General features: G+C 45.4%; 2 long non-coding RNA genes across 2 annotated transcripts; both read right to left on the bottom strand.

The window, feature by feature from the left end:
• Positions 1–4586: 4586 nt before the first annotated feature.
• LOC311589654 lies at positions 4587–13361 on the bottom strand. Its single transcript, XR_014776598.1, has 3 exons — positions 13249–13361; positions 9394–9541; positions 4587–9268 (listed from the first exon to the last, which is right to left on the bottom strand). It is a non-coding gene; the product is annotated as an uncharacterized lncRNA (long non-coding RNA).
• Positions 13362–15885: 2524 nt separating this feature from the next.
• Positions 15886–19470, bottom strand: LOC311589655. Its single transcript, XR_014776599.1, has 3 exons — positions 19397–19470; positions 19035–19279; positions 15886–15999 (listed from the first exon to the last, which is right to left on the bottom strand). It is a non-coding gene; the product is annotated as an uncharacterized lncRNA (long non-coding RNA).
• Between the last annotated feature and the right edge of the window lie 1533 nt (positions 19471–21003).

Below are 21003 nucleotides of genomic sequence, written 5' to 3'. Positions count from 1 at the left end.
CCAATGCGCATAAAAATAAATAAATCTTTAGAACCCAAGATCTGAGTGAGAGTGTGTTTATTGAGATTGCCATCATCTGCCTGCCTAACTATACACTGACTACATATGCTTCATGTTAAGTAAGCTCTCTCATATCTGAGCTTACAATGTTTTTAGTTTGTTTATTTTATTTTTAGATTTAATTAATCTTTAATTTTAATTGTTATTTGTTCATATTACATGTTCTAGCGTCTCTCTTTGGGTGCTGTGCCCCCAAATACCCACAGCAATGGCACAGCTCTGCACTCTCCCTTGAGAGGAGCCCACCTTCAGGCTGACCAAGCGCTCATTTCCAAGAAGTATCTGAGCAGAGCCAGCAGCTGCTCCTCCAGGTCACGCTTAGTGCATAGCTGAGTCAACTCTTCCTGGTCCAGGAACCCACTCCCTGTGCTGCCATGGCTGCTGTAGATACCCCTGAGCTGTAGGGCACAGCAGTTCTGTTCTTTGTTGTCCATCCCATAGCAGGCTAGTCACGAAGGGAAAAAGAACATTGTCAGGTTAGGTGTCCTGGCCCCATTACTATTGTATCTACAGGTTTGACAAAAATGGGTCACAAAGCTGGCCTGTGAAAAGAGGGATCAGGAGCCCCTTTGGGGTAAAAGGCAGCTGGAACTATCAGCTTCTCGTAACGAGGAGAGGCTAGTGTCTGTGACAAGGTTTGTAACTGTCCATCAGCCAGGAGTCATAAGAAAAAAAAAATCCTAACTTTTGTTTTTTAGAAAAAAAATCTTTGGAATAATTGTAATGTAAAACAGATGAATGGTGGTGTTATATGGAATATTACTACATGCCAGCCTCATATGAGGCAGAAGAAGAGGGCTGCTTGAGCCCAGAGTCTGAGATCATCAGACTGGACAACATATAACAATATCCCATCCTCAAACACGGAAATACATAGGGAAAAGGAGGGAAGGAGAGAGGAAAGGAGGAAAGTAAGGATGGGAAGAGAAGGAAGGAGCTCAAACAACTCACAACCTACTATGTAAAAAAAAAAAACAGAACAAAACCTTAGTAATATTTTGACGATAAATTCCAGTTTTCAATATATTCCCCTCCCTCAACATACTCTCTCATATCAGGTTTTAAACACCTGGTCTCCTTCATAGATAAAAATGCCTATTTAAAAACTAAATTAGACCCGGGCATGGTGGCACACACCTGTAATCCCAGCACTTGGAAGGCAGAGGCAGCCCGTTATCTGTGAGTTCGAGGCCAGCCTGGTCAACAAAGCAAGTTCAAGACAGCCAGGAGTACAAGAGAAACCTTATCTTAAAACAAAACAAAACAAAACAAAACAAAAAACTAAATTAGTAGGGCAGAAGAGACACCCAGGGTAGCCTCAACCATGTGGTGAGGATGCTGCAGATGCACAAATAAGTGATGGAGAAGTGGAAAAGGTAAGAAAAGAAAAGAAAAATCCTGGAGCTGTGTGTGCCCTATGGAGATAGGCAGACCTGGAGGCCTGGAGGCAGTGACAGGTGAGAGAAAGGGTGAGGTCAACAGGCTCTTTCCCTGGTAAGGTCAGCAGGCAGTGTGCAGCAGCCTGGAGCTTATGCTGCCCAGACATGGGATGCCCTGGTTATGGGCAGGAAGGAGGTCCAAGATAAGGAAAGGTTCACTTTTTAGATTGAACTCCTGTAAATGACCACCACAATCCATGATGCTAGCAGAGGCCTTGTGTCTGCAGTCCATGTTCCTGCCCCAGACCACTATGACGCCTGTGACCCATGTGCCTGTAAGTGGTCTATGCCGCTGACTGATGACTCGGTGATATCCTCAGGCTTTGTAGCTTTGTGGAACCATGTTGATGTGAGTGGCATGTGTAGCCACATGAGACCAATATAAGGACCAAGGTCGGTGTAGCTCACTGCGGGCCATGAATGGGCTGTGTTGATGTCTGTGCCCTCAAAGGCGATGAGGATGTCCATAGTGTTGGGTCTGCTACCTGAGGCCATGTTGATGTCCAAGGGCCATGCTGAGCTGGACCCACCCTGCCGAGGAGGAACCTGGCAAAGGCACAGACTGAGGAACTCAGTTATCACCAAAACCAGATCTGTGGCTTTGAGTTGGTCCATCCCAACATCTATGAGCTGCTGCAATGTGTGAAGGGGCCAGTCCTGTGGAGATATGGCCACAGGATCTCCATGACCCTAGGCAGCTACAGGATACCCGAGAGGAGTCTCTGCATGGGTCCAGTATTGAAGTTGTACAGGAAGGGAGAGACTTTGAGCCACACCAAGAAATCTCTGCAGTGAACATTTGTAAATAAAGCTGTTTGGGCAGAAGTGTGTACTGCAGGACACACTGCCGCTTGCAATGCTGCTGTGAAAAATGAGTACCACGATGGAGTGGTGGGAAAGACAGCATCAGAGTGGCACGGAGCATCGCAGAACTGGGGATGCGGCAGGTGTGGCCGGTGTGCGAGAAGGCTGCAGCTGACAGAGGAGCAGGTTGCAGTGCTGGTCTGTTGGCAAGATGGGCTTCTTGTTGTTGGTTTCCTTTTCATTTTTTCTTTTGTGGGGGAAGTTACAAGGGTTGGGAGTCCACATGTAAGACTGGGAAATGAGTGGACTTTGGATGTATGATGTGAAATTCACTAATAATAAATAAAAAATGTGTTAGAAAAAAACAATAGTAACTTCTACCCTAAATTTCACTAAATACAAGGGATATAAAATTATTGACTCTAATAAAAATAGGCATTAATCCAAGATACAAAGAAGGCTAAATCAGGAGGGTAAAAGCTTTAAAGTCGGCTCTTTCTCACCGTACCTTCTGAGCTGTTGGCTGTGTTAAGATGTAAGTGAGTGTCTCCTTCCCTGGCACCAGCTGTTTGAAACCCTGCAGTGGATGAACTGGAACTTCTACGTTCTGTGAGAAACATACGCCACAGAGGAGCTGTTGGTGCTCTGGGTGAAGGGTGATGGATGGTGGGAATGAAAACTGATGTGGCTGCTATGCAAGCCACCACGGAGAGATGTCACAGAGAAAGGAAAGTAGTTATCCTGCTGCTATGCAAGCCACCACAGAGATGCTGTGGTTGCTATGCAAGCCACCACAGAGAGATGTCACAGAGAAAGGAAACTAGTTATCCTGTAATTAGCAACGCCTCTTCTGGATATATGCTCCAGAGTGTGGTCTTTTGTTTGTGTGTTTCATTAATTTTTGTTTTTTGAGGCAGTTTCTCTGTGTGGCCCTGCTGTCCTGGATTCACTTTGTAGACTAGGCTGGCCTCGACTCAGAGGTATACCTGCCTTTGCCACCCTGAGTGCTGGGATGAAAGAAGTGTACCACCCCTCTGTAAGGGGCACCTTTTTATTTTATTTTGAGACAAGATCTCAAGTAGACAAGGCTGAACTTACACTTGCATTTTTCTCGTTTTTTAAATATATTTTATTAATTTATTCATATTACATCTCAATTGTTATCCCATCCCTTGTATCCTTTCTTTCCTCCCTCCCTCTCATTTTCCCCTTACTCCCCTCCCCTATGACAGTGACTGAGGGGGACCTCCTGCCCCTGTACATGCTCATAGGGTATCAAGTCTCTTTTAAGATTTGTTTATTTCATGTACTTGAATGCTCGACCTACATTTTCATCTTCATGCCAGAAGAGGGCACCGGATCCCATTACAGATGGTTGTGAGCGACCAACAACAGCTACAAGTTGAACTGAAGAGCTCTGAAAGAGCAGCCAGTGCTCTTAAGTGCTGAGCCATCTCTCCAGTGCTATAAGATGCATGGAGGGCGTGGGGAGTCTTAAAGAGATATTTAAACTCCATCATTCATAACATTAACCACAAAATGGCCGCAAGGTAGGAGGGACCCAAGTCTCCATCAATCATAACGATGATAAAGAAAACATAGAGTGGTCATGTGACTTAGGGTTTTCATTGCCATGATAAAGACCATGACCAAAAGAAGCCTGGGGAGGAAAGTGCTTATTTGGCTTACACGTCCACATCACAGTCCATAATTAAAGAAAGCAAGAGCAGGAACTCAAGCATAAACTGGAGGCAGGGACCATCCAGGAGTGCTCCTTACTGCTGCCTCAGCTTGCTCTCTAATACCATCCAGAGTGTCACTGCCCCTGTGGGCTGAGCCCTCCCACAGCTATCGTTAGTCAAGGAAATGCCCCAGAGATGTGCCCACTGGACAGTCCAATGGAGGAATCTTCTCAGTTGAATTTCCTCTTTCCAGATAATTCTTGTTTGTGTCAAGGAGAAAAAACAAAGACACAGGCACGAACCAAACAAAAACAAGCATACTACGTAATTAAATTATTGAACAATCCTCCTCCCCCAAAAAACGGTTTTTGAAAGAGGGTCTTACTGTATAATCTTGGCTGGCCTAGAATTCTCTGTATAGACAAGTCTGACCGCTCCAAGCCAAAGCAGCAGATTCTTTCCTGGTATTTCCGGATCCCCATCGCCTCTCCACACAGCTTCAAGACCTCATCAACCACTTACTGACACTGGACCCAACAAACAGGCCCTCGATAGAGGAAGTCCTGGCACACGCATGGCTGCCCTATGAGAAAGGCACATTGAGGTCCTCTGAAGAACTCCCTCGAGAGCCAGGGTCTAACCTTGCATTTCTACTTAATACTGAAAGACAAGTTTACCTTGTGCCACCACTTTCACAATGATGGAGGGCCGAGTTGTACAATGGACACTACAAAACCTCCCAGCTGAGAGAGATCCCAAAGCCTTCACAGATCACCTCAGCTCTAGTCTCTGGCTGTGCACACTGCTGTCAAACATCAGTCATTTCATCAGTGCTCTCTACATCTGCTTGGAAACACACACACACACACACACACACACACACACACACACACACACGCACACTCATATGTTCCTCCTAATGTGCCTTTTACACAGTGGATGCTGGCGAGGTTTGCTCGAAATGGAGAGGATTTGCATTCCAACCAAGGTTATTTCTATTCTATGTTAGATTCCCTTCTGAAAACACCTAGAAGGCCCTCCAAGTCAGTTTTAGTTTGTATCCATCCGCATCTGAAACTGGAACCACCTGCTCTTAGTTCTTAGGAACTCTGGGAGACCAGAATGTGTCTTGTTCCCTAGGGAGCTCCAGGACATCCAATCATGTGTGAGGTGAGGCTGACTTACTGACTTGTCTATTGAGAAGATCCTAGGTGAGGTCTGAAGTGCTTGCCAGGTGAGTCTGGAGAGGGAGCTGGTAACAAGTAGTGCAGGAGGCAGGCAAATGTTCATGGGAAAACAGATGGGATCCCCTGACCTAACAGTGTGGGTTTGCTCTGTGTGGACCGTGGTGATTTGCCACATTTCCACCAAGCAGAGAGACGCAGAGAGACCCAGAGACACACAAATATGGTTAAAGAGGACCTGGATTCCTCTCCCTCCTTACCCCACAATCTAGTGCTAAATTTGCTATATAGTGCTAGTTTTTTTTTTTTTACCACAAACTTTGAGTGTGCTCAACTCTGTAAATCTCTATTCCATCCCTCCTTTTATCTTCCAACTCCCTCATAGTTCCCCGTTTCTTTTAGCCCAATCCAAACCACCGAGATCCTGTATATGGGGAATAATTTGAGGCTTTGTCTCTGCTGGCCTAGGTTATTCTAAGTAACACACTGGCCGCAAAGTAGATCCATTTACAGAAAATGACAAATTTTTATTTCCAAGGGGCTATGTAATTTCTGCCCCTGATCCTGTATATGCACTCTCTTTTTTATCCATGGGGGCATGTTGTATCCCTCGAGTTCCTGGTAAACTTGTCTTGATGCTCAACTGAGACTCCACCCAGTGCCTGCCCTTGGTGATGGATTCTTACACAAGAGTGTCAATGTACTGCCCCTGTTTTCCTGACTTTTTGTCTTTCCATTTCCTTTCTACTCTGCTCTTTCTTCCTTCCTCCCATCCACTGTGTGAGTCTTTGATTGGTACTTGTCTCCAATGCCCTTGAAGCAGATGCTGAGTTTCCTTCGCAGTATCTTTGAAGTTTAGCCTTAGAATCAGTAGCTCTCAACAGGGGAGCTCAAGGCCAGTTCCTATGAAGGACACAACCTGGCAAAGAGCAACTACCTCAAGGGCACCCGACCTGAAGGGTCCTCTGAATAGTTCAAAGTGGCCCTCCAACCTGCGAAGGACTTTTTCATGGCCAACAAAATATTGCAAATGGGCATGGGTACAGACTCCCTTCCTAGCTCTAAGACTGATTTCCTGAAATCACTACACCATGCTCACATACTGCAGTTCCTGCAGGGCATCGAGGCCAGCCAGAAACCCTATTTGGTTATAGAATATGCAGTCCGGGGACCCCTGTGAAGCATCTCAGGAAGCACAGGCATCTGGAGGAGGAGGAAACATGTGCCTACCATGACATCAGTCCAAGAGCATCCTTTTGGATTGGGATCCTTTTCACATGTGAAAGTAAGTGATTGAGGCTTAGGTAAAAGATTGGTCTCTGTGGAAAAGGTCAATGGCTTTTGTGGCAGGACGGAATACTGTACTCCCCAGTGTGCTGTAACACACACTATGGAGAAGGGCTTCTCACTGACATATGCAGTCCTGGAGTGGTACAGTTTTTAGTGACTGGGCACCTCCCACTCAGAGACACAGAGCATTCCAAGGTAAGGCAGCAGATCCTTTCCCGAGACTGTTGGATCCCCATCATCTCTCCCTAGAGCTTTAAGTCCTACCTAACAGCTTAATGAAGTGGACCCAACGAAGAGGCCTTACACTGAGGAAGCCGTGGCATACCTGGGGCTATGCCACGAGAAGGACACATTGAGCCTCTCAGAAGAAATATCTAGAGAACCAGAGCCCAACCTCACTTTTGAAAGGTTTTCAATTGGATATAAGATGAAGATCTTAAAGATGCTTTAAGGTATTTATACAAAAATATACTGATGCCACAGCAGCCTACTTAACACTAAAGCAGAAGCTTAGCAAGCAGCACCGATTTCACCACAACGGAGTGCAGGGTGCTCTAATGGACATTGCAAAAGCTCTCAGCCACCTCTGCCTGGAAGGATTGAGAAACATGCCTCTACCCTTCCCACCTTCACTTTGCCAACTCTCCCTGAGCTGCCTAAGGATGAGAGGAAAGGCTATACGGGGAGACACAGTTTGCATCCTTCCCTTTCTTTCCTTAAGATGAGCCTCACAGAAAATACTTCCTGATAGCACGAACATATGCTTCGCACAGAGAAGGACATTAAGAGAGATTCTGAGCAGCATCAATTCCAGGGATAATTCTTCATGATCATCATCATCATCAGCAGCAGCAGCATCAAACAACAAAGGAACCACATCTTAAGTGGTCACCTCCTCACAAGCCTCAAGTTTCGAAAATGCACAAAGACATTAGCAAAAAGAACTCTGAATACATACCACAGGGGTAAGCTCATCCTCCTGAGAGACCACATCCAGGAACCAGTTTCCCAGTGATGAGGCCCAGGGAGAAAACACTGGCACTAGATTCCTACAAGAGAGGAGCTCACCCTCAAGGGAAACAGACTCTCAGGAGTACCTCTGAGGGCAGTGCCTGGGTGTGCCCACTGTCCCACAGAGACAGCAGGGCTGGAGCTGCCTGAAGAATAGGACTTCCCAAGCCTTATGCAGCAGCCAGTGACAAAGAGACAAAGCTTGAGAAAGATCAAAATCATGGCAGACGATGCAGAGGATCTTGGAGTCACAGGCTAAAACAGGTAGGTGGGATGGAAAGGACCCATCTCTCTGGTTCCTTTCCCTTCCCTTATCATATTCTTAGCATATACAGTGAGGGGGTTGGTGACACTGTAGCCATCACGACATGGGGAGAATCCAGTTCTGTCTTCCCTCCTACCAGGAGTCCTCTCAAACTTGAACTAGCAGTACACAGCAGAAGTTAGTGTCCCAAGGCTGGGCTGGGGTGCTGGAGAAGGGCTGGCCAGGGGAGCAGGGGCGCACTCAAGAGAAGTCGCCTGAGAGCCCCGGCTGGCACAGTGCCAGCACAGGCAAGGGTAAACCTGCATATTTCTACTCAGAGGCCCCCTCTCTTGAGTCTGTTTCTAGTGCCGTTGCAGGCACTGGCCTCCGCGGAGGCTGATCCCAGAGAGTGTAGATCAGCTTGCTGAGGGCAGAGACAGGTGCAGGAGATGAGAAAGCCAGGTAGGAATTTTGGTACCTGTGTGGCAGTGGGAGGCTCTTTCCACCATCACAGGCTAAAATTAGTGGTGAAACGTTGTTGTATGACCATATGAACGGCAGAAACCTGCATGTGTCACAACCTTCTCAGACTTTTTATGTCCTTGAATACTGAGGGAAGATGCCAAGAATAAAAACTAAAACTAAGGGTCCTTTGGCCTGTTCCCTGTAGGGAGCTCCATGCAGGGCAGCAGGGCCACAGTAGCCTTGGTGCAGTGCATTGCTCTGAAGAGGACCCGGAGACACAAGGAAAGGAGATGCATGGAGTACTGGTGGTTACCATGGAAACTGAGGGCACCAGACCTCAGAGAACCTTCCATTCACAGTGGGAATATATTGCTGGCTAGGTTAGAAGAAGCAGCGAGGGTCCTTCTCAAGGGCAGAAGTGAACCCAGAGTGGAAAGGGGCAGCTCCATGCCACAGTTCTGGGGCAGGCCTCCATCGCATGCCCACTACTGCTCAGACATGCTGAGAGAGAGCCCTAGGCCTTCCTTCACAGATGGCCCCAGCTGCAATCTCTGACTAGCCTCGTTACTGTCAAACATGAGTCATTTGATCAGTACTCTTTCCATTGGTTGGAAACGTATACACACAGAGACATACGCTCTTCCTCATGTGCCTTCTGCACAGTGGATGCTGGTGAGGTTTGCTCAAAATGGAGAGGATTCACATTCCAGACAAGGTAATTTCGTATTTTGTGTGAGATACCCTTCTGGAAAAGCCTAGATGTCCCTCCAAATCAGTTTTCTCCTGTCTCCACCCTCATATGAAACATTAACTGTCTACTGGCCTCCTAGGAGCTATGAGAAGCTGCTTTGCACCTTGTCCTCTGCTTTGCCTCAGGGCATCCAGCCATGTGCAAGGCGAGGCTGACCTACTGACTGTCTATTGAGAAGATCCACGGTGAGGTCTGAAGTGCTTGCCAGGTGAGTCTGGAGAAGGAGCCGCTAACAAGTAGTGCAGGAGGCACTGAAATGTTCATGGGAAAACTGATGCGATCTTCTGATGTGACAGTGTGGGTTTCCCCTGGGCTGTCCACGGTGATTTTCCATGTTCCTAGCAAGCAGAAAGACCAGAGACCCTCAAGTGTGGAGAAAGCAAAACTGAATCCCTCCATCTCCTGACCTTACCCTAATGCAAACTATTGTGCTAATTTGACAGTTTTCCCACTAAGCTGGCACCTGGAATACAAGCTCTTGCTTCTTCTGCCGCTGCCTCTGCGATTGCTGCTGCTGCTGCGGCTTCGTTGTTATCTCTATTGCAGGCTGGGAAATGTCAGGTGCTTCTGCTGCTAACTTGGGAAACTTCCAAAGGTCCATGCTGGGGAGACTGCAGAAAACCACCAAGAACATCATCACTCACCATGGAACAAGGCCTGAGGCCAGCCTCACCTGCAGGGACCTAGGAATGGCGCACAGCTAATTCTTTCTGGTGGAGGCTATGAGGAAAGGGGTGGACAGTGAGAGGAGGCCTGGTGAACACTGGACCATTGATTCCAGTCTCCTTGACTTAAGTAGTACCTGCTGATTGGATGGAGAAGTAGGCCAGAAACAAACTCATAAGTGAGAAGAACAAGATGTGAAAATCCTGTTCTGATCCCGGAACACACAACACCTAAGCTTGACCCCCTTGTTGAAGGAAACACTGAGGGGGCAGCTTGGAGAACTTCCTCTCTGAGGGCAATTCCTCTCTGTCCTGCAGGAGCCAGGTGATGAGAGTACAGTGCGTCTCAAATCCCCTCCAGCCACCACCTCCACTGCTGTGTCATAGGGTAAGGAGAGTCTGCTGGTGTTACTGTCCCCTTGGTCAACTAGGCATGGACACTGTTTCCCCAGTAAGAGGACTTAAGAAAGACTGCCCTCTGCAAAGGCCACACATACCAAACACCGACAGTCACATGGGTGGCGCTTTGTATTGGCACCAAACACAGCAGTGACATCAAGCAACACCTGTATAACTGAACCACTGTGAGCATTTGAAAGATGAGTGGCTACTGATTTTTGGCATTCCGTGGCTGTGTGAAGCATCCGGGATGAGCACAGAGAGCTGGGCGCCACGCTGAGCCTGCACAAGTGTTACCAAGAGTGTCTCATGCAGGAAGGTCCACAATATATCTGTGTCTGCAGTGCAAAGATTTTGTTTTCCTAAATAAATTTTATGGTATATCTCAGCCAACACCACTATTTCCTGAGACATCGTCTCATCATACCACTTCTGCAGGTGATGACAAGCTCAGGAAGTCACAATGAGGCAGCATCGTCCTTGAATACAGTAGATCATGACTTCTTCCTGCTACAAACTTGTTGGGGACGGGCCATATGGCCAATGTTCAGCCATCTTGTCAGAGCCTAGGTTCCTACTCCAGCAGGCTGTCATTTACCAGAAACCAGCTGACCCTGTCATGGTTTGGCAGTTAGACTAAATATAAGATTTAGATGGAGCCACCCTGTTGTAGTTTAGCAGTTAGATTAGATAAAGATAGCAAAATATTCAGTGTGGCAGGACGTTGTGACCTGCTTGGAATTCCTCACATCTTGAGATAGTCTGCAGCTGGGTTGCCATAGCAATATGCTTCCCTGCCCCCTGCCTTATAAAAACTCTGTGAAAATTTTCAATAAACGGGGCTTGATCAGAATCCAGACTTGCCCTCATTTCTTTGTGTCTCCTATCCCCCCCCCCACTTGTCTGCCCCCTCCACAGGTACCCATCGAAGACCCTGTGGGCCGGGTCACACACTGGCTCATTCTTAGACAAACATCTCCCTATCAGTTAAGCATCTAGGTTTAGGCTCTTCTATGCAACATCCCTCTCTGGATACTGGTTGCTGTGGTGACAGGTTTTTACCTCTTGCATATTTAAGCCTAATCCCTACAATTCCTCTTCCTACACTTGTGGTTGTCTTGCGCAGACATTTCATGGGTTACAACCCTTATCTTAAACACAGATGTTGGGTCCTTCACAAACACTCCCTGTGACTAGAGGTTTTCTGTGCTTTCTCCTGTGTTTGATTTTGCACACCCGTTGCCTTCCATACATGAAAGAGTTGATGCCTTGATGTTCCCATGAGCTAAGACTTTGATTCCCAGGCACTTTCTTCCAGTGTCTGTCTCACCCCCATTTGTGTGTCCCCCTGTGGAACAGAAGGCAGGGCCTCAGTTGTGCACATCCTCCAGAGTGATCTAAGCAAGGGATGGTGCTTTTAATCAGGGGCCACTTAATGCACTCTGGGAAGGAGGGTGCCGTGTGGGGTTAGAGAGATGGAATGTTCACTGCTGAGGGGACAGTGCTACAGGGGTCTTGGGTGAAGTATGTTCATCAATAGATAGTATGGTGGTCTTTCCTTGGATTGGACACATAATTGTATGTCTTTTGCATAAGGTCTAGACAGAAAAAATTAAAAGCTGCAGGCAGATAGAGGTGGGTCACGGCCTACCACGTGATGTTGTATCACCATATGAAACAGCGATGAGCTGAAACTTTACTTGAACTTTACTCCTAGGGTCAGGAGAGGGGTGCATGGGCAGAAGTCGGAGCACACTGTCCCTCCCATCAGATTGTTCATGTGCTCTAGAGGGCCTCTGTCCCTGCTGCACATGACAATGGCCCCAGGGTACTGAACCTTCCCTAAAGGGAAGTAGTTTGGGCCCCCAGGACACTACTGCTGCTGCAGGTCATGAGTCAGCGATTGGTGTGGCTCCCTCAACCCAAGGCCTGCAGTAATGCCCCTATGGAGTTGGCACCCAGCATACTAGACCTGCCTTGGGGGGGGCAGTTTGTGGGCCACCTGGGTACTGGCCTAAAATAGTCATAGATATGATAGTGTCAGATAGGTACTAATCTAGCTTGGGCACATCCCAAGAGCCAGTCCCAGGCATTGTGCCTTCCGTGAGGTCAGTTAGGGGGCAGGATCTGAATACTTTTCCCTATGTGGAGGTACAATGTGGTAGCCCCTGGCTATTGCTCCTTCCTGCAAGGTGCCATTTCTGTGGCAACCCTGAGTGCTGTCCTGTCCTGGTGTAAGCCTCCAGTTTTAACCCTGGGTGCTGCTCTTGCCTTGAGGAACAGTGTGTGGCTGCCTGGCTATCAGCCCTGCCTCATCATGTAGATGGCCTGGGTTGTGTGGACACTGCACTCTCAGAGGTCATTGTTTGTGCGCCCACCTGGCTAATGAGCTTATTACTCAGTGGTCAGTAGTTGGTCCTGGAATCTACTTGACCTATCCTGGGGACAGTGTATGGTCTCCATCCCTTGGGTATTGGTCCTTTTTGACAGGGGAGTATGTGAACAGAGCACTAGGGACCTTCCCTGAGGTCTACTACATGCTCAACATTTAGGATACTAAGCAGCCGTGTGTGTGGAATTTGCTCAGCTTCTGGGGGTTGGGTCTGTCCTATGGTATGGTATTCCTCAGTGGCTTCCTGTATCCTAGTCCTGCCCCAGTAGCAGCATGCTGGGAAAATCTGGGTCCCGAGACTGGCCTGAGTCCAGCATGTTTGAGGATTCTCAGATCTGTGCCTTGCCTAAAGTCAGCAGGTGATGAGGCTCTGGTCTTTGGGCTTGCACTACAGGCTGTGTGCAAGAGAGCTCCTTGGGTCTTAGAGACCAGATTGTGTGGGGGGGGGGGGAGTATAAATCTATGCCTGAAATTTAGCCTCATGGAAAACTATAGTTGGGTCCCTGATTACTGGGCATGAACTGGGCTGAAAACATTCCTTCTCTGGCTAAGTCAGTAATGGGTCTCTCTGCTGGCTACTATTCCTGCCTTCTGAACAATGTGCTCTATGTCTTCCTGGGTACTTCCTCTACCTCGTGAAGCAGTGTGGGCATTGCTCTGGGTACGGAGCCAAAACTGTCTGGAAGTAGAATAATACCCCACGGGTACAGGTGTGCCTCGCAGCAACTGGTGGGCAGGCCCCAGAGAACTGGACTACCTTAGGGTAAGCTCCCTGTGTCCCTGCCTGGGCCATGAGGTCAGTGTCCAGGCAACCTTCTGAGTAGGTTTTCCCACTTTTAGCCCCATTTTCATGCCTGCTTACCTCCTTCTGCAGGAGTCCTCACAGCTGCTCATTCAGGTCCTGGATTTGGGCAGCACTTGTCAGCGATTCAGCAGATCTGTATCTGCGAAACCAGAGATGTGAGGACCAGAAAGAATGCAAAAGATTACAATCCAATGCTATAAAAAACATTACTTTGGAGTCAGTGTACGCTCATAGAGGAATGTAACAAAGAGAGCAGTGATCTAAGGAAGCTTGGTTGAATTCAGAAAACACGATCAGAGAAACATGGAAATACATGCCAGTAAGCATGTACTAACTATTGATGGAGCTGCTCTTTCCCAGAAGTGTCTCAGAGCAGACCAATGTAAACTCAATTGCCTGGCAAGTCCTATAGATTATACCAGGAAATCCTGAAACACAAGACAGATCCAGGGGACACCGAGGTCAACACTCAGCACATCCTTTCACTCTATTGGGGTCTACAGCCACGTTTTGGCATCAAACAAGGAGAAACAGTCTAGTATATTGATTGTAAATGTTTAACATGGGAGGCATGAAAATCATGTCCAAGAATAATCTGAGGAAGAAAATGCACCTGAGGTAAAAGGCCCTTTCCCCCCCTTTTTTTTCCTGGAGACTCTCTAGCGTTTTCCAAAGGCCCTGTTCGCCATTGGTCACTCTTTTGGCTGTGTCCAACAGTCTGCCACCTACACCTCTGATGAGGGACCAGGAAAATCTCACCTCTCCAGTTTGACCTTGGCCAAGGAAGCAGCATGATGACAGTGATAATAGGTTTCAAGTTTATGCTCCTCAGAGCATCCAAGCAGGACCTCACAAGAGAAAAGAGATTGCATGGTCCTGTCTGTAAGGCATGCAGCTAAGGCTGAGCAGTCTAAGGATGGAGCACCCTCAGAGGGAATTCTGGTAGGACCTCAGGTCTCCATGTTTATGTGATAGAGCCTTTGTGTCAGAAGTTGTATAAGTCTTTTGATGAATAGTGAGACATGTGACGGAGAGTCCCCTGAAGGTGGATTGTACCTAGAGAGATTCTAGTATGAAGTCTGCTGTGTGCTGTGGGACGCACGTTTGCTGTAGGAGTGGCGTAAACTGTGTGAGTTCAGAGATGGCCTGAGAACAACTGAAGGTTTGGAGCAAACCTTGTAGTTCTTGAGAGTAATCCATACATACTGGTCAAGAATATTGCCACTCTGGGACTTGTGATTTCTTTCACTGGGCAAAAGTATTTATCATGAAACCTGGCCATCTTTAGTTCAATCCCTCAAATCTATATAAAGGCCAAAGGAGAGGACCAACTCTACAAAGTTGTCCTCTGATTTCTACATGGACAACATGGGACATACGTGTCTCACATATACACGGCACCCAGAGACGGCCCTAAGTCCATCGTGGAAATGTCTTACAGGTTTAAATTCTCATCTAAAAGGCTGTAGGTGAACTAAAAACAACAAAGAGAGCTCAATCCACAGAACATGTCAGGGCTTCTTAGGATCACTATGTTCTGCCAGTACACACATCACCTGAGAATCTTCACAGAAGCCTTGTGCACCAGCCTGTGCCTGTAAATGTGAGAGAGCTAGCGGGATACTGGTGGGTTTTCACATGCCGCCTTATGCAAGTTGCCCATCTTCTGAATTATTTGATAGAGAGGATGCCATGGGGGATTGGGATAAGTGATTCAAAAAGCTTTTGAGAGGCGAAAGTCCTTTAAGATGGGCTAGCCATTTGTGTATCTCTTCCTGTTAGAAGTCACAAGAATCTCAGGAGGCGATGAGTGGGGGCTATGGAAAAAGTAAGCTGAGTAAATTATTCCAGTGAGGTTTTGTTCTCTGTCACGGGAAGGGTCAGAGGCTCAGTTTAGTACTAAAATGGCAGCTGCTAGCAGCATATAAGGCATTACAACAGATGGAATTCATCAATGGCTGCACCTTAGCAACCGCAAGGACAAGCTGTTCCAATCGAAAGTTATAGTGAAGGCCTTTTGGCAACGCCTCTTTCCATGGAGGGACAGAATCAAACCCTGTAATGGTAGTTTTCACATTGACAGGATTGTGGTATGGGGTCTATAAGGCCTGTAATGCTGCATGGTGCCCTGTCAGCAGTGACCTTTCCAACCACTGAGCCACCTGAAAATAACTAAACCAACTGCTCTGGCAGATAAAACAGTAGACAGGGCATCACCCATACCTGTGAATACATGGTAAAGTATGGCATGACTACAAGCATCAACAGGAACAGGAAACTGTAGCATACAGATGACCACAGCATCATGTGTCTGTAGAAAGGAGGAGGAAGATGTAGCCAGTGGGTCTAGTTAAGAACAGTGTGGATGGTAGCAACTCATGAGACACAGCCTGTGTCAGTCTGTCCTGAGGGTTGAGCTGTGTTTATAGGCTTCACTTTATGGATGGGCAAACAGGAAAGTGAAGACTGGCAAGTGCTGGTTCAGCCATAGTGAGGACAACAGATGTAGAGGGAAAGATACAATAGAGTTCAAGAGGACTCAGAACTTCTGGGAGCTTTCACTAGATCAGGCCGCAGGCCATTGAGATCTTCTGAAAAGCAGGAACCAGATGCCCTGACCAAAGCCCAGACTGACTGCGCTCAGGTGCCACTAGAGGCTGCTCATTGTGTTGGTGTGGTCTGGTCACACGGAGAGACAACAGGTGCTACTATACCAGCATCTGCCTGCTGGTGCAATATTGTTGTTGCTATCATGGATACAAACACAGCTCTCTGACGTGCTCCACCAGAAGGAATTTATGTCTGGTTCTGTAAGACACAATAGAAACCTGTAGCCATGAGGCAGAAGCTCCAGGAGGGAAGCAAATGTTATTGTTTTGCTAAGTGGGTGTGGTAAGTCTGACAAAATGCCTTCTAAACACCTGTGCTTACTCATGCCCATAGATCACTGTTGCTGGCAGCTGCCGTTGATCATGGAAGGAAACTTCCTTTTCAGACAAGATGGTGTGTGACAGGCACTCATAGCAACTGAAGATCTTGAGAGTGAGTGACTATGATTGTGGCATTAGTGGCCCAATACGTAGTCAGAAGCACACATCTATACCATCCTCTCTGAGGCTCAGGGAACACTGTGGAAAAGGGGATGGGAAGAGCCCTTAAGAGAAGGATGCTCCATTTTCCCTAAGGGGGTTGGGTAGGTATTTGTTTGCTTTCTTGGGCTACAGATGATTATTTTCATTGGGAGTTGGGTAAAAGTTACTATTGGCCTTATTTAGAGAGAAAACGAGGTCAGACTCAGGGATGTCTCTCTTTTATCTTTCTTTCGTAGGTATGGGTAGTGGAAAAGAAACAAGGGAAAATATAAAAATATACAGGGATGATAGGGAAAAAGTAGATTATTGAATCTATTTCTCAACTTAAGGCCTTAAGTGTTACTCACAAATAAGGTTACTTTTAATTCATTGGTATAGATGTTTTTATACTGATGCAAAATAAGTTTAATTTTGATACATTGGTATAGGATTCAAATTTAAGATTATTCTTCACACATTATAGATATTTCTACTCTAATATAAGATATTGTACCCATACAATTTCAATCACAATACAAGGTTTATTTCCAAGACTTTGAAAGTCGTATTGTAGGTTTTTTAGGATAACTAAGTAACACGAACTAGTTGTTAGTTGAACAACTCGTGGTCATGTCAATTACTAGTCTATTTTTATCACAAGAATATACATCCAAAGTTTAACAGATATGAATCTATAGAGAGATAAAGTAACATCATTAGATAAGGTCTTTAAAAAACCTCAGATACCTACAGAATATGATATTTAAAGATGTTTCTATTATTTTAAGGATTCTTTGACAAGAACACAGGTTAACTCCTGGCAACACCCAGCCTACCTCAAAGAAAATGATGAGCATCAAAGAACCTTCTTGTGGAGATGCCTTCAAATGTGGGCAAACAAATCACTGGGCAAAATGTCCTCATTTCTGCCACAGACAGAATTCTGCCCGAAAATGGGCAAGTTTGGATGCAGGCAGAGTCAATGGCCAATCTCTGCCAAGACAGGGTAAGCAAGTCCTCAACACTTCCTGCCTCACAAATATGTCTGTCATATATACTGTGCCTGAAGGCTAAAGGTGATTCTCCAACATTATAGAGTTTTGGGTGACTGTTCTGGCAGCAAACCCTCTCTGTCATTTTTTCATTTTGGAAGCTGCTAACCTGCACTTCCGGTTCACTCAGGTAATTAAGTTTATTCCTTCGCAAGTCTCTGATGGGGTTGAAAAAAAGATAGTTTAGCCTTACAGTTTAGCTTACTTGTTTATGGGGTAAGGTATTTTAGGTCTGGATAGATGTTTTACGTTGATAGAGATGAGATATGACAGAATCTGAATTACATGCAGAACTTTAGATTCACCAAGGTGGGAAAGCTGTTTTCTTCAAGGTTGCCAAATACAAATAGCTAAAACACTGTGAGTGTGACATTTATATAGTTCCTGATTGTTTCATGGCTCTTTTTGTTCTATGTAGTATATTGTATTTATGTGTAGAAATTTTTTTAAACGTAACAAAAGAACCAGTAATTTATGTCAACATCTATGTTTTACCCATTAAGGTCATTGTAGTTTTCTCTGTTTAGGATCCCTAAAATTGGGGAATTTGGCAAAAAATGTTCATATTATAAAAATGACATGATTATCCAGATATGGTAGTGTGTGCAAACCTTCAATCTCAGGTCTCATGAAGCAGAGACTAAGTAGGAAGGTGTGTGATATCGTTTGCTGTTCTTCACAGTTGATTTTTCATGAATAGACAATATTATTTTGGCATATTTTATAGTCTTATGGTAGCCTTTTCATTCCATGTAAGTAAAATATTTTATCCTAAATATGCATAAACTCAGGATACAGACATGCCTTATTTTGATGCTGAGATAAGAGTTGACACTCTATAGACAATTGAGCACATTACAGTTTCCTAAGTGAATATTTTCTTGATTAGAAATTCATTCTCAATATACATACAGACTCAAAAAATCAGTCATAAGCCTCTCAATTCTATTTCCTATGTATTAGGCTTAAAATACGTGTGTATGTTTTGTCTTCACTTTCACTGTTAATCTATAGTTGCTTTCACCATAGAAACCTGTGGAAAATGGCAATGCAAATGAAACAAATCCATAGTTTGAAATCATATTTACAATATCTAAACTTATATCCATCTGCCATGACTTGTTAGCAGTCAGACTTATTGCAGACACTACCGTGAACAAACTTCTACCCCTTGCTATCATTGACCAGGAGGAGGATGCCAAAGGCAGTGGCCTTGACCCTACTTCCTAGCAATGAAGGGATACCCTAGGACTCTACCCATTCTGCTCAGGAATACACAAAGCATTAAGCACACTTTTCCCCAAAGTCTTGATGTTACGAAGTTGGCCTTAATCTGGCACCTGTGAAACTGGTTTTCAGGACGGTTCCAACCACTTGCTGACAAAAGTGGTTCACACCTCAAGCTGTGTACACAAACCATGTGGCTTATGCAGAACACCGCTTCTCTGTGAGTCCAGAACCCACTAGGCACAGGACAACCATGTCACAGATTTCCAATAAACACTGGGCACATATGTTAAATTATGCATGTCCCATGAGACTCGGAAGGAGGCTGTGTAGGCTTGGTTCTCCTTTCCTCAGATAGATGCACCATTCATTCCTCTCTAATAAATCTGACCCAGGTGTAACTGTGTGCTGAGCCCTGTATACCTTGCTAGAAAAGCACCAGACCTGGTACCACTGTGGGAGCGGCCCATATGGGAACCAGCTGATGTCTCACTGTCTTCAGGAGCCTGGCATCCTCCAGTCATTTCACTTTTGCTGTTTATTCCACTGTATTCCTAGAGGCCATGGGCAAAGCACATCATTCAGTGAGTTCCCCAGTGGGTGCAGAGGGTAGGACAACTGTTTCCTTCTTCTCCTTGAACGATGTTGTTCAGTGTTTTTCTTTGGTTTAGATGACAACCATGAATCAATCAATACTTTTCCATAAGATAATTGTTGCAAATAACTCACCAGTATGGCCTAGGGCACAAAGAACAGACACAGTGAGATTATAGTGTATTTGAAAGCTGCAACCACTATGCTGGGCAGAATCTAAACTACTCTAAGCCTGTGGCTTCAAATCCTATAAACCAATACCTTGCCAATATGATGACTCCTGGGGTGGCTTCTGTCCCAACTGTCAACTGTCCAGCTACCAGCTTTTCCAACCCCCTCTCAGAAGCTCCGCCTTCCACTTCCTGTCCTTCTGCCCAGGTGATTGGCCAAACAGTGCTTTATTGACAACTGCTCCATCCACCCAAGGCATTCCCCCACAGCTAATTCTGGAACACCTTCCAATTTATTGCTAGTGAGTAATACCTGCTTTAGTGACTTCATTTTCTTATGGACATTGCTTCCATATCATAAATGACAAGTTTAATCCCTCCCTGTAAATAAGACATTATAAGGTTCAAAAGAAAGCCCTATATCATTTAAGTAACCGAAATAAATGCTATTGTGATGAAATTTACATGCTGTAACTTCTTATCTTTTTCATAATTTAGCAATTTCTCTAGGCTACATCAAGTAACTTAGGAAGCCTATGATTATGTTTTTGATTATTTTGAGTGACATTTCCTTAAAACAACAAAAATAATACCAGGTTATTTAAATCTAAGAAGGATAACCAAAACAGCAAAAGATCCATCACTTTTCATGTAAAATATGCCCTTTTATATTTCCCCATCTTTTGCGTGATTAAACCACATCTATAGAGTCAGTCAGTCAGCTTGTAAGGGTTAAGGTTAAAGTTGGAATTTTAATGCACTGAAAAATCTTATTTATTTACTTTTGGTTTTTTGAAACAGGAATTCTCTGTGTACTCTTGGCCGTCCTGGAACTCACTTTGTATACAAGGCTGGTCTTGAACTCACAAGATCCACAGCCTCTGCCTCTGAAGTGCTAGCACTAAAGGCATGTGCAACCATTGCCTGGCTCCTAATCTTATACTTTGCTACAGTGTTTTGTTTCTAAGTGTTGATATATTTACTGTAAGACATACAGAATTTTGTATACTTGAGAGGAAAATATTGGGAAATATTTCAGATTAAAATTATGAATGAATTATCACTACAAAGATGGTGAATCCCAAAATTAACTCTGGAGGAATGTCCATGTGAAGGAACCATTACTGGTGACAGCTGAAAATACTTTTAAGAAGCAGATGAGAGAGGATGGAGAGATGGCTCCGTGGAAGAGCACAGGCTCCTCTCCCAGAGGTCCTATGTTCCATACCCAGCAACCACATGGTGGTTCCCAACCATCAATAAAGGAACTGATGCCCTCTTCTGGCATGCAGGTGTACATGCAGATAGAGCACTCATAAACATAAAATAAATAAGCCTTTAAAACAAAGAAAGAGAAAAAGAAATAGACCAGAGGACAGGTTGAATATTGTAAAATATTGTCTTCCAGGCAGGATGTGTCACTGTTAAACTCATAGTGACTATGAGGACATTCACAAGGTTGAGCTTCTCAATGTTCTATCATGGAGAGAGAATTCCACACTTCTTCCTGAAGATTCATAGGCATCTGATAGTTGCTGAGGGGAAGGATGTGGGAGGCCACAACATGCCCTGAGGAACGACAGGCAGTTAGTGATTCTGAGAGAGGGAAAGACATTTCCTTAGGTGGTGTAGCCACTGGATAAGGTGCCCAAGGTTATAACAGCCTCTCACACATGTTCCTTTAAGAAACTCTAGTGA

This window comes from Acomys minous (genome assembly GCF_964271855.1).
Source record: "Acomys minous genome assembly, chromosome: 18".
NCBI lineage: Eukaryota > Metazoa > Chordata > Mammalia > Rodentia > Muridae > Acomys > Acomys minous.
Note: the sequence above shows the minus strand (reverse complement) of the source record. Positions and strands in the feature narration are given on the sequence as shown.